Raw genomic sequence first — 14,197 nt, forward strand, 5'->3', positions numbered from 1 at the left:
GCAGAAGAATCAATAAGCTACAAATACACCATTATACATTCAGACACTGTTCAGGTATTAATGTTATGGCAAAGAAAAGTGGGAGCATTCATGAATTTAAATATTTTTCATATAAGCTATGTAAATATAATGATTAACAATCAGCTGCATTCACAATTCAGAACATGCAATGTAGCATTTTCCTAATTACACTTACCAGTGTGGGAGGATATGACTGCAGAAGAAGATTAAACTATTTGTATTTATTCAGTGTTACTTTATATCATTAACTAGGAAACTCCGTTTTGCTATATTGAATGCAAGAATCTAGAATAACCTGAAGAATTTGATTAGGGCAGCAGCAGCCTGCGCCAGTTCTGGGCAGGGATGGCAAACTCAACTCATTCTGCATCAGCAGTCATTTGAGCTGCCTCTCTCATATGTAATTTCACTGTAGATAGGGTGATTTAAAATACAGGCAAAATTGCTGCTTAATATTATGGCTTTATCTAAAGCTCTGCAAGTAAACAAAACAAAAATAACTGGCAGGCAGGCTTCTGTTTTCAGTTATTCATGTTTTATTAAAATAAACAAGTAGTTTGAAAGAGGTGGAACTAATGAAACCTGGTGTGGGCTAGCTCTGCATCTAGTGATGGGATTCTGTGAAGATTAATAAGGAGCAAATTCGAACATAAGATTTCCCTGAAATTAGGACGTGTGTAATGTCCCTTCTGTCTCCCGGAATCTCTGGTGCCTATGGAAAGATGAGCTCATATTGCAGTCTTTCCCAGAGCGGACGCCCTATTTTTTTTTCTTTTAACAGCAGCCTAGTCACACAACACTTGAAGCTCAGTATCTGTATTGCTTCGTCAAATTTTGTGGAAATAGGAAAACAGGTTGACAAGTTACTGGGGGCAGGAAAATGGTGTAAATGAAGGAGCACTTCTTTACCTTGCCTGGTTGTGAAACAAGACTACAAAGTTTCCCAATATGCCTACAGTGATGTCCTAATGAAAGGCTGTCTCACTTGGCTGGGTTGTTTATAGGGGGCAGCTGTTACAGGGGGCCTATCCCAGACGTACCAGAGCTGGGACTGTTCCTCTCTGGCATTATTTTAATGGCCACTGAAGTACTGGAGTTGAAGGGGAGATTGGTGGTGTTTAATGGGGTTGTAACAGCTGCCAGCTCACTCAGAGAGTTGCTCCACCTTGTCACCTCCATCTTTCTGTACCCTGATGTCAAAGGTGTCACTCTGGCACTGTTTGTCTCCCGTACTGTTCAGAGTAGGTCTTTGAGAAATGTGGTAATTATGATTTGTTATGTTCTTGAGAAAATTCATTAAGCTATTTTGTTAGTTTGTGTAACAGGTTAAAATGTTTTTCAGAAAAGTGCTGGAATTAGGTCATATGTATAATGACTTTCAGTCATATGAGAAAGTATGCATGTTTTCTGTTTGCAGTGTAAAATGAGCAACAGATTTTGTCATGTATGAATTTGATAATTCATAGTGCATTTACACTGTTTAGCAAGGACATTTTAGTCCAAGTACATGGATGATCTGTTAGTATAGTAGTGATGTAAAGGGAGACAAACATGACTTCATCAACTGGGTGTAATGCTTCAAGCATATTATATTGAACATTTGTTTTAGAGGCCAAAGAGGGAGCCCTGGTATCCCCAAACCTATCATTTGTTGTGTGCTGGCTGCACCAGGGAGTTGTGAGAGTAAAGGACTGTTTCCAGCAGAACTTGGAGAGAATGGTTGTTTATTTGGTAGTGAAGATTACTACATATTTATCTCATGTTTATTCTAGACTCTCATAATAAGTACACATAAAAGCATTGTTGTTTTGTTTGTTTGTTTGTTTGTTTTTTGTTGTTGTTATATAACTGCATTGTGGTTTGTTTTGTTGTTGCATAACTGCAACAGCTTGTATATGACTTCATTAGAAAGACATTTAAAGAAAATTTACTTTATGACCTTGTGTTGGGTTTACATGGCAAGGTTTTAGTAGTGGGGAGCTGCAGGGATGGCCTCTGTGAGAGAGTCCAGCAGCTGCCCTGTGTCAGATAAGGGCCAGTTTCAGCCTGCTCCAAAGGGAACTGCTGCCGCCCAGAGCCGAGCCAATAAGCGATGTTGTTTGCACCTCTGTGACAGCAGAATTAAGAGAAGGGGAAAACAAAGAACAAACAAACAAAAATGCTGCACCACGACAACTGGGAGAGTGAGGAGTGAGAAGTAGCTCTGCAGCCACCAAGGTCAGTGCAGAAGGTGAGCAGGAGATGCTCCAGTCTCCCTGTGGCCCTTGGAGAGGCCCCTGGTGGAGCAGGCTGTCCCCCTGCAGCCCGTGGGTCCCACACACTGCAGCCCGTGGAGGGGCCCCCAGTGGAGCAGGTGGATGTGGCCTGGAGGAGGCTGCGGCCCATGGAGAACCCCTGCAGAAGCAGGCCCCGGGCCAGAGCTGCAGCCCGTGGAGAGGAGCCCACACAGGAGCAAGGGGCCTGGGGGGAGCTGCTGCCCGTGGGAGACCTGTGCTGTAGCAGTTTGCTCCTGACAGATGGACCCCATGGTACAAAGCCATGCTGGAGCAGTTCTTGAAGAGGTGTTGCCTATGGGAAGTCCCTGCGGGATCAGTTTGTGAAAGATGGCATCCCATGGGAGGGACGTCATGCTGAGCAGGGGCAGAGAGTGGCCATGAGTGGTAGAGATGCAGTGTTATGGGCTGACCACAGCCCCCTTTCCCCATTCCACTGTGCCTCCTGGGGGGAAGATGTAGAAGAGGGTGGGTAGGGGGAAGGTGTTTTAGTTTATATCTCAGTTTCTCACTGCTCTAGCTTGTTAGCAGTAGCTACTAAGTTATTCTAATTTCCCTATGCTGAGTCTGTTTTGACCGTGATGATTATTATTGAGTGATCTCCTGTCCTTATTTCAACTCTTGAGCCCTTTTCATTGTATTTTCTCCCCCTTTCCCTTTGAGGAGGGTGAGTGAGAGAGCAGTTGTGGAGTTCAGCTGCCTAGCTGAGTAAAACCACCACAGTCTTACTTAGTCTTACTTAGCAGTCAAACATAGGTTCAGATGGGAGGAAAAAATATGACTGAGACAGAAGATGGTAAAAAGTGAAAATACATGGTAAGTACTTTAATCCAGCTATCTGCTGCAGTTCCACTTCTGTTTAAGGGGGAGTGGTTGTTTGGTTGTGTGTTTTTTTTTCTTTTTCTTTTTTTCCTAAAGCTCATTGTTTCTGTTAAGAAGGCTGCCAAAGCCACATTCTGCCTTTCTTACTTGTTTGGAATTTAACTTTATTCTAAAACCAGCCTCAGTGTTTTTGGCACCACAAATTCACCAACTGAATTTTCAGAGATTCTAGTGCAAAGACAAAGAAAGGAAAACAAAGCCAGAATAAGAACAATACTTGGAAATTATATAAAAACATTATAGCAAGACCATCAAAGTGCTTTAAAGCCTACACAAATGTAAGAAGCAAAGTATTATGTTTGCATAGTTTGGCATATTGTTCTCTAGGATAAGGACTGAACTTGCAATCATTGTATGCAGAACAGATTTCTGCGTATTTGAACATTATGGTTCCTGTGTAATTCACAATCATATTCTTTTGTTTCTTTCCTTGTATTTAGATGGTAAATTGTCTGGACTACGGACTTTCTGAAGTCAAAATACCAGGGCCATTTATTTTATTTTATTTTATTTTATTTTATTTTATTTTATTTTATTTTATTTTATTTTATTTTATTTTATTTTATTTTATTTTATTTTATTTTATTTTATTTTATTTTATTTTATTTTGTCTCTGTTAAGATTTTCATGCAATTAAATTCTAAACAGAAGTGTTATTTAGCTTGTACAATCCTGGCTGTAACTCCATCAGAGGGTTACAACATCAGACAAAAATGCTTCTGTGTCACTGTGGTTACATCAGCTCCTCTTCACTGTTCATACGTTTGTTCTGATGTGTGTTCTGATGCCCTGGACATCTTTCTTACTGTGTCTGTATCCTGTACACTTACTATTGAGAAAATATTGCTTGTAATTTGTAGATGGATGAACCGTTAGTCCTAAAGAGTGTTCTGAAAACTTAATGGAGTGACTAATTGGCTACAAATTTTATAAGCCTCTACTCAAAATAACTTTAGCAATGTCAATAGTTGAAAAGAATAATATGATTTTTGATGATAGAAGACATAGGTTGCTTGTAACAACCCATCTTGTGCTTTCTCTATTTCTACATTCAGTACACTAGCAAGTCTTGTAGATCTCAGCAGGTTTTAACTTGGAAATTTTTAATGATGTGATTGGTTTCTAGTCACTTTCTCTATATTGCAAGATGATGTGGAAATAGCTGCTGGAAGAAGAATAATAAGGTAATGAGAAAGGTATTAAATTGTGAGAGTTGTACAGGACAATGTCATTTTCTGGGATGATGGAAGTTGTGACTGTAAGTATAAGCTTCTATTCTTGATAAAGGGGGGAAGGGAATCCTCAAAAAGATGGTGTATTTCTCAGAGAAAATGGTTTTAGAAATTAATGCATCATCTGGTTTTGCTTAATAATCTAATGGTGTTTTTAAAAAAGAGTCTCATTAGAGCCTACATTTCCATACAACATTTTGTATAAAACAATATGATATGAGATTAAAGATGTGTTCTTTTTTCATGTTTCATTTTAACTATGGCATACGTGCAGAACAAAGGTCAGGTTGCCCTTGGCCATGAACAGAAGCTTGGTTTTGGTTGTATTTGTTAATTCAAACCTTGTAGGGCATGTATGAGAGAGCCTTAAAGAGAGTATTAATTTTGATACTTTGATTGGTCAGAAAATGGATTGGAGAGAAGAGGGACAGGGGATTTCTCTTTTTTTTTTTTTTTTTTTCCTAATATTCTCCTTTACTTCCAATCATATTCTGCAAGAAAAAGAACATCCGGCCTTGTGCCTTGTGACTTCTCACAGATACATCTGTAGCTCATCAGACACTGTTTGTTATTTAATCACTTGAAGCTGGACAAAGAAAATTTCACAAGTAAAATTAATATCTTCTGGCCTAAATGAATTTTAGCTCCATGTCTATGCCAAGTCACAGTGAGAGAAGCCTGTCTAGCTCCAGAGCATCAATCCTTTACTTTCAATGGTAGCATCATGTGAAATTCTAGCAGTCTGTTAAGGAAATGACTGTTTTTACATCTTTATCTGAAGTTTCAAAGCAGAAGTCCTGCTACAGACTGAACAGTACCTCTAAAGACATTTCTTTTCCTTTTCTGTCTTTCTAGTCTGGTGAACTAACTTGTTTTTTAAAAAACATTTCCAGCCTTGTGAAAACAAACAAACACAAATCTTGTGCCACTGAATTACAGGAGGTCTACCTGATGAAAAGTTGCCGCAAGAAAAAAACTTGCAGCTAAGCTCTTTTCCCCAGAAATATTTACAGATACCTGTCAAAGATTGGAATTGTGAGGGAATGAAGAAGGGGAGAGCTAACAGCTCCCACTCCACTGCTGTAATTCTCTTCATGGCTCAAGAACTCTCATGCAGCTGAAGAGTATCTTTATCCAGCTCAGGGATGGCCCTACTGTCAACCATAACTTAACAGGCTATTGAAATACTTTGTGGTAATTTAATAAAAAGATTACATATCTTCATTTTTGAAGTTTGCATTTAAACACATTCCTTGCAGTAGTTTCCAAAACATTCGTACTTAAAGGAATACGATTCCCAAATTTCCTGCCAAGACAAAGCATTGCAATATTAGGCCAACAGAGCTATTGGTAATCTGTGCTAAGCCTTCTGTATGAGTATTAATATCTGTTTGACTCAGGCTGCAGAAAGCACCTGCTTTCTTTGCGATGTCCTGGAATATTTTTCTCTTTAAGCCTGAAGGACTCTTTTGCCAGAGGAGGGAAGAGAGGGAGTTGAGGGAGTTTGTAAACATGTGGCATCTTCAATTCTGTATTTCCTATTTGCTTTAGGTATTTTAACACCTTCTGTAAAATTTTAATGTAGGCTTTTTTCCCCTGCAGTTATATACTGTTTTCAGTATGGCTCATAGATCTTTTCTGCACAAATTAAAAGAGGAACACCTTCAAATAAAGGTTACTATAGCTTCTGATGTAGTGGTGGTATGATGATTTCCTTTGCAGATCTGCTGTCTACTAAGCCTGTGCTACATAAGCTGCATCTACCTCTACTGAAGTTTCATGCTCAGTTTCCTGAACAGCTTGTTCATGCATTTGTCACTGCATATCTTGAGTCTTGTCTAATCTTTCAAAGTCACTCACCTCACTCACCTATGTAACTCAGTTGTAAGGCTGTCTGTATATACAAGTACACCCGTGTTACCCTGAAAGTCTTCCTTTGCCTTCTGATAGCCATTGACTTTGAAAGGGTGTTCTTCCCAATTTCAATGAATTTTCTTGGTCTTGGTCCTTGTTTTTGGCACTATGTCCTCTCTCCTCCCTTCTCCTTTCCCCATAGCATCTGCTGCTCTGATTTCCTGAAAAAAAAAATATCCCTCATTACCATTTGATAAATGTTTCCTCCTACTCCTTTTAAAATACAGTAAAGTGTTACTATTTTTCCAATCAGATTTTGATTTTCCTTACCTATACTAGACATTGAGTCTTATATTGCTTGTTTTCTTTTCCCCTACTTTTTCCTTATTCAGTAGCCTTTGTGGAGCAAACCACTCTACAGCAAATTAAATTTTCTTCCACAGTCCATTTCAACATAGTTAATGTACATCACTTCGGTTTTCTCAGACTGCATGGGGTTGTCAGACCACAAAGTGAAATCCTCCGTATACTCTGCAATAAATCAAGTTAATTTATCAGCTCAAACCTGCAAAACTTGAATTTCTTGCCCCAGTTCCAGGAGAAAAGCCCACATGAGAGCAGGTTAAGTAGCCCCTTGCTAGTAGGAAACCACTACAAACCCAAAGCTAAAGAAGGTGAAGGCTGCTCAACAGGAGGCAAGTCAAGTGCCCCTGTCTCAACCGTGCCACAGTGTTTGGCTTAAAAGACAGCAATATTTCTTATACTTAAGCTGCATGTTAAGTGTGCTTTGACCATTTTGGATATTCTCTTTTTTTCCTCAAAACAGTTTACAGATTCCTAGGTAGTTTTCAAAATGAGATTTCTGTGTGTTCGTGTGTGTTTAATGCTGAAGTAAGGGAAAACACTTGCAGTTGCTATGTATGTGTAGCTATTTCTAATGCAACCAATTCACTTGTGTGTAGAGCCCAAGATAAAATTCCATGGGGGATTTTAGATTTTCAGTCATGTACAACATTTTTTATTTAGAGTTGATACTGAAAAGAATTGCCATTTTCTTTATGCCTTTTAATTCTGTACAGTTAAAATTTGCATAGGTGCAACCTTCTAAGAAGGCTGACATAAAAGGGTGAAGTCTCAATGAAGTGAACAGGGAATTACATGAATAACTCCTATTATTAATAATGGGACTTGTGTTCCTTTTCCTTACATACTCTGTTGAAAATTGTATCCCTGAAGTAGTTGACAACAAATATGCTTTCCCTGTTTAAGTTGCAAAGCACACTAACATCAAGGTCACTTGCTCCATTTGACGGAAGAAAAAAAGCACCATATAAAATATGGATAGAGTGTCAATCAAAACCAGTTTTACAGTATACGCTATGGTAATGTGAGTCATATCGCTTTTTTATTTTTAAACACAACTAGATATGGTAGTTTGGCAGCACTGTTTTTACAAAGACAGTGCCTTCAAACTCTTTCATAGCAAGACTGGAAATCCTGCCAGGTAAAAAAAAAAAAAAATTATTGAAAACCTTTCTTCCCGTATAGGCCCGTTTTGACAGGAAATCTTTGAGAGGCAGCAGCAATGAAGTGCCCAGAGATTTCATCTGTCTTCTTTTGCTTCAGGAAATGCTGAGCACAGGCTCCCCTATTAGGCAAAATACATGAAGTACCAAATCCCCTTAACAATCATCTACAGTCTACTCTTAGGTTGACGACTTTCTGTGTCCTAGTCTGTCAAACAGGGCCTGTTACTGAGACTCATATTACTGGGACCAATGTGGAAGTTTTTGACAGTACTTTGAGGAGAAAAAAACATATTGTCAGTGTTTACAAGTTATCTTGGCCAATAAGTTTTGCATGGGCTTAATCAGAATAAAATATATCATACTAGAAAGATGTTAATTCACAGTGATTCTTCCTCTGCTCCATAGTTCTAACATAAAGATCCAGTTTGAAGGCATTGTCTATCATTCTATAAGAGTGAGTCAAACTCAGTAAATAATAGCTGCTGTATTATAATAACCAATAGTATTTTTGTTTGTTTTTGTTAGATGCCAAATCTAAAATTTAAATAATGTTTCACAAATGAAAGTGACAGCTTGCAGGAATTCTGCAGGTGTCCAAGCAGATGTACTTCCAAAAATAATTAGACAAAACATGTACAGATTGCAAGAAATATGAAAAAATTGTCATCAAATTTTCATGAGTAAATACTCTGTGTATTTTTTTGGACATTTTAGCTACTGTAAAACTAATAGCTATAAAGAAACTTCCAAACACTTAACGAACAATGAATGCACTTAAATTGTAAAAATGATTTAAGCCATAAAAAGCCAGTCTTGTCTTTGAACATGGAGTTGGAAAAGAAAAAGAAGGTAAATAACAAAAAGATAAATGCAGATGTCTTAAACAAATACAGTCTTTCTCCAAGTTTTACTGGAGAGTTTTGTCAACTGTACAAGTAGTAAGGAACATGTAAAAAAGTTTGAAACATGGATTCTGTCCTCAAACTATTATTTAGCACAATGATTTCCCTGACTTTGCTGAATGTATTCATGATTTCTATTACAGTTAGTTAAAAGAGAACGGGAAACAGAGTATCTGTATTTATTTCACATCAGCTGCATACATTTCATTGAGTATGGAAGTAAAAATGGGATGGAAAGCAGATTTCTGAAGTTTCTCCTGCTTGAAATATGCATGGTGTCTATGTCTTTGCTCTTCTTGAAGAAAATGTATTCTAGGAATAACCTTGGATATTAAACATCCCGCTCCTCTTTTCACCTAATGCTTTATTTCAGAGGTCAACACAACAAAAGGTGAATGGAGATGGTGGAAAACTGGAAAGTGAAATAATAAAGACATAAGCCAGGAACGTTTAAAATAGACCAAAATAAAGTGTGTATTTCCCTAAATTTCCTAAATGGTTAAATCATTATTGTATAAAATAAGTATCCTAAGTATAAGGATAGGAAATTAGGTCTCTTGCTCACCATATGAATATAACCACTTGTCTTAACTTGTTCGAATTTACAATCTTGTTCTTTCAGTTCTGTGTTTATGGCCCAAGTAATCTGTTTCTTTTCCCAGTACAGTGACACAGCTTTAACAAAAGATATTGCTGATGTCTTGCCATCAAGCAGTCTATGGTAGATTACATGTCTCTTGGGAAATAGAAGATGTGATTCTGAATATAGTAAAGCAGAAGAAGGAATTTAATCTGGATTTCCTGTTTGCTGGGCAAGATCTCTAATCAACAAGCTATCATATGAAGTAGAAGGCAGACCTTCTTCCTACAGCAGTTATCTAACAAAAAAGTTGTGCTTCCATCCCCTCTCTCCTTATGGAGTGTATAAAGAATTTTAACAACTAATCAAGGAACACGGTTAACAAGGGTTAACCCACACCATGGATTCCCTTCCTCTTCTCTTCCTCCTACTCCATCAGTTTTTAAAAGCAAAACCATTCTGGAGAGAGTTCTGCTATATTTGAAGTGTACAAAGACATGCACTTGCAGTAAAGTATGGGGCAAAAGATTTGGTTTAAATTCCTTCCCTTAGGACTGAATCCCTCACAGCTGTAGGAAACCATTTGCTACTGTCCATGGAGGTCCCTGAAGCATACATTCCCTGGGTGGAGTGGCAAGAGGTGGGATGTGGTGATTGCAGCATTGCTGGGGGAGGCTGCTGGCCATTCAAATGAGAGAAGAAAGGGAGAGCGCTGTTTATTCTCCTTTATCTTTCTTTTCATTTCTTACTTGGATTATAGGCAGTAAAGATTTGTTAGTCATTTTGGCCACCCTCCAGCCCATTTCCTACAGCATTTCCTGTGGATTTTTTTTTCAAGTCTCTGTTATCTTAAGCTATGGGATATCTGACATAGTGCTTGGTGAATGATTCTGCAATTTAATCAGCACCAGCTTCAGTACTGTTATGGTATTGGTTTGTGTTGCTTTTTGTAATTTTACTTATTTAAGTCTCAAAACCAGAAACAATTGATTTTCCTGTGTTTTTTACTAAGTAGCATGTGAATATGTTAAATATATTAATTTTCCAGGCATCTTTTTAATAAGTTCTTTCACAAGTACACCTCTGATTTGTTTGACTTCACCCTAGTAACAAAACTGTGCATAAAACTGTCAGTATGGCAGTGTTTATAGCCTTAGTTCTTCCTATCTCTCAGTGGAACAAACTGCCATCCCAATTGTTCTGTGCAGGAATTTTCCCATTTCCTCATTGTTTAAATATACAAAATTAAATAGTTTAAAACCTTTAAATGTAAAACTTCACATGCTCTTCCATCACAGTATATTTGTTTTCCTAAGAGTCTTGGCTTAAGTATTCTAGCTTTTACTTTCTATTCTTTTCATCTTTTTCCATAAGCATCGTAGTTCCTTTTTCTCCAGCCTATTTATTTCCAAGTAAACCCTTTCATGTGATGTGTTTATATGTTTCCATTGTACCTTCTATTTTATTTGAACATTTTAATTTAAATATTTGAATTAAGTTAAAAACAATAATAATGTAACTTTACTGTGCAGATTGCACATTGCAAAACTGATATTTGTGCTTCCTTTTTCATTGTGTCCTGTGATGGGATGGAACGTTTTTTATGACCATGAAAACGATGGGAAAGGTTTCAAACAGTGGAAAATTTAAACAAAGATTTGGGGGTATTTGAACATTTCCCTCTCCTTTCGTCCTGTTCCTGGAGATATGTCTGTGATGCTTTTGAAACTGTAGAGATGTGAAACAAATCTTATGGCAGATGCTATCATTCCTAGTTGAGTTGAGTCATTTTCAGCCCACTAACTTAAATGATTTTTGGATTAGACCCTACAGAAAAGGATGTCATCTCTGAGATGTGAAATGGTTCTTCACAACATCCAAGGATAAGTATTGCAAACAGAATTGATTTCATATAGAATCTTTCTTTTCTCATTACAATGGATTTAGCTAAACTGTCAGAAAATGTCAGATCTTCTATTTGTGCCCCACAGGACTTTTTTTTTTTTTTTCAGTGTTATTCTTTTTTTAGTTTCTTCCTTGCTGCAATACCTAGTATTCTGCTAGAATTTTAGGCACTTTCACTAACATCCTTGGCTTCTGCAAACACTAACTACCTTCTCATTATTTTCAGATAATACACTATTTACAGAAAAGTCCTTTCTGTGTTCTGAAATAGACTTGCAAGTGCATGTTAAAGGGAGAGTTTTGCTGTAATCCTCAACATTTCTAACATGAAGTATTCCATCAATTCAATCTGGTGTCCAGGTAAACAAAGTTTACAGATGCCAACTGTTCCTCACTGATGTTAAAATGAATGTGGTGCCACAAGGGGACTGCTGTTATTCATTCAACTGCAGACTTCTCTGCAAATAAAGGTGGGAACCTTTGCCACTGCTCTCTCTACACTTGTCAGCTATTTATTCGTACTTCCTTCTATCCCACACCTCTCTTGCCACAGTATACAGGGTGTCCTTGTTGCAGAATCCTAAATAATGAAATGCTTTTTGCAACCTGTACTAATAGTGCTGATGGCACAGTATCAACTTTGAAGTGGGTGAGCATGGCTTGAAAAAGCAAGAGACTTCAGTCAGTGCTGTGCATATATAATAGCATGTTTTCTGTGCAGAAGCAGCTGACAGCAGGATAATCCAGGAGGATAATGCAGGTGCAAAAATAGGAGAGGCAGTCCAGGCAGAATCTCTCTCTACTTCTCAATCTTACGAAAAATGATTTAGTTTCTCTGAGGTTTTGAAGATGAAAATGTTGCTTTGTTTGCTATGGAGAGATGAGATTTTCCTGATGGTGATTAAAAGCTGGAGGGAAAGAAAAGAATGAAATGAATAGATATGTGCAAAATGAATTTTCAGTTCTCTGTCAATGACTGGGAAAGGAGTGAAACTGTACCATGAAACAATAATCCTTTAATTCAAAGAATAAATGGTGTTCTAAAAACAATAAATTCTGACAGAAAATTGTGAAACTTTATTTTTAGATTCACAGAAATGGAAATCATTTGGGTAAAAGCGATGGGTTCCTTATAAAACACCACATCCACTGGCTTTTTGATGTTTTTATTGTCTGTAATAAGTTGGCATTCAAAAATAGTATGTCGTAATGAAATATTGGCAATTCTGTCTCATGTTGGGTTCTGCTGTCCTGGCGCAAACTTTATTCTTTCACTTTCTCTACTCCTTCTGTGACGTAGGCATGGAGCATCTTCCCTATGAAGAAAAGCTGAGAGACCTGGGTCTGTTCAGCCTGGAGAAAAGAAGACTGAGAGGGGATCTTATCAATGTGTATAAATACCCAAAGTGTGGGAGACAGAGGCATTTGGCCAACCTCTTTTCAGTGGTTTGTGGGGACAAGACAAAGGGTAATGGCCACAAGAAGGAGCACAGGAAGTACCGCACCAGCATGAGAAAGAACTTCAAGGTGAGGAGCACTGAAATAGGCTGCCCACAGAGGTTGTGGAGTCTCCTTCTCTGGAGATATTCAAGGCCCGTCTGGACGCCTACCTGGGCAGCCCGCTCTAAGGAACCTGCTTTGGCAGGGGGGCTGGATCCTATGATCTGTCGAGGTCCCTTCCCTTCAATACCCCTACAATTCTGTGATAGGCCTCTTTTAATTTGCTTGGCGTGAGATCTGATTAGCCACCCCCAAGTGTTTTGCTGCTGATTTCAGTGAAACAGGATTTAATCCTTATTTCTGTTACTCTGTTCATGGAACTCTGCCTTCTACCTAATTTTTCTTTATTTTTTTGGTAGCAGGCCTACTGTCTCATTAGGCCTTTTTTCTTCCCGCTACATTTTATAGATGATTGCCTGTATCTTGTTGGTGTTACAGATGAGGATTTACTGACATTGTTGTTTGTACCCTTCCGTTATTACTGTTCAGTATTTCATTCATGGCAAATTGACTTGAACTGAAATGTTCAACGTGTCAGCTGCTTCTTAATTAAAATAGGTGTTCAAAGCCACCAGGTAACATAAAATATCAGGTAAAGATATTTTATTGTATTGATGTATTAAGACTGTTAGTTAGTTATCAAAAGGAAGAATGTCAAGATTTCTCATTCTTACAGGACAGTTTCTGGATGGGATACATCACCTATAAGAAAGGAATTGTAACTATGCTAAAGAAATACTCATTAGCTGCATATCAGTCTGGCATTTAAGTAGCTTGGGGCACTACTGTATGCAATGTAGAAAGGCTCTCTTCCCAGCACTGTGTTTAGTACCATTCTCAAGTTTTTATAACTGTTAATCTTGTGCTTTGTGACAGTTGAAACTTGTAACCTGGAGAGAAACAAGCTCTGAGCCTGGCTTTTGAGTAGAAACTCTTAGGATGAGGTATTGCTTCACTAGGAATTTGCCCCCAGCAACTTTTTTTCTTTATTTTTTATTTTTTTTCCCCACCATTTTTTATTTTTTTTCTGATGTACAAGTGAGTAAATCTTTGTGAGACTCTAAAACATAGACACTATACAAAGGTACAGAAGTTTAAAAGAGAAGAATTGGGGTGAATAGTGCAGTGTACACAGACTGTCAATCTGAGCGAGCTCACAGATCCCATGAAACCACTGCTTTTGCTTGAACCTGCAATAGGCATTGCTTACCTTTTATGCTTCTGAATGTGAGGTAAACTCTCTGATGCAGAATATTTGTCAGTCAACTACATAAAACAGAATCACATTTTCTCCATTCTTTTTTATTTTATTCATAGCTTTTTACAAATTCCCTGAGAAGAAAATTAATTAACTTAAATCTGAATGTTTTTATTTATTATATGGTTGTGCCTTTGTGCCAGATTCCACTTTCCAGGGAGAGTGTATACTGACTTCAAACTCAGATAACTGTAGATTAGTCAATAGCTATATCAAAAGCCCCAATAACTTTGTCCTGTACAGATGTCCTTTTTCTTTACC

This window comes from Anas platyrhynchos, chromosome 8 (genome assembly GCF_047663525.1).
Source record: "Anas platyrhynchos isolate ZD024472 breed Pekin duck chromosome 8, IASCAAS_PekinDuck_T2T, whole genome shotgun sequence".
Classification (NCBI taxonomy): domain Eukaryota; kingdom Metazoa; phylum Chordata; class Aves; order Anseriformes; family Anatidae; genus Anas; species Anas platyrhynchos.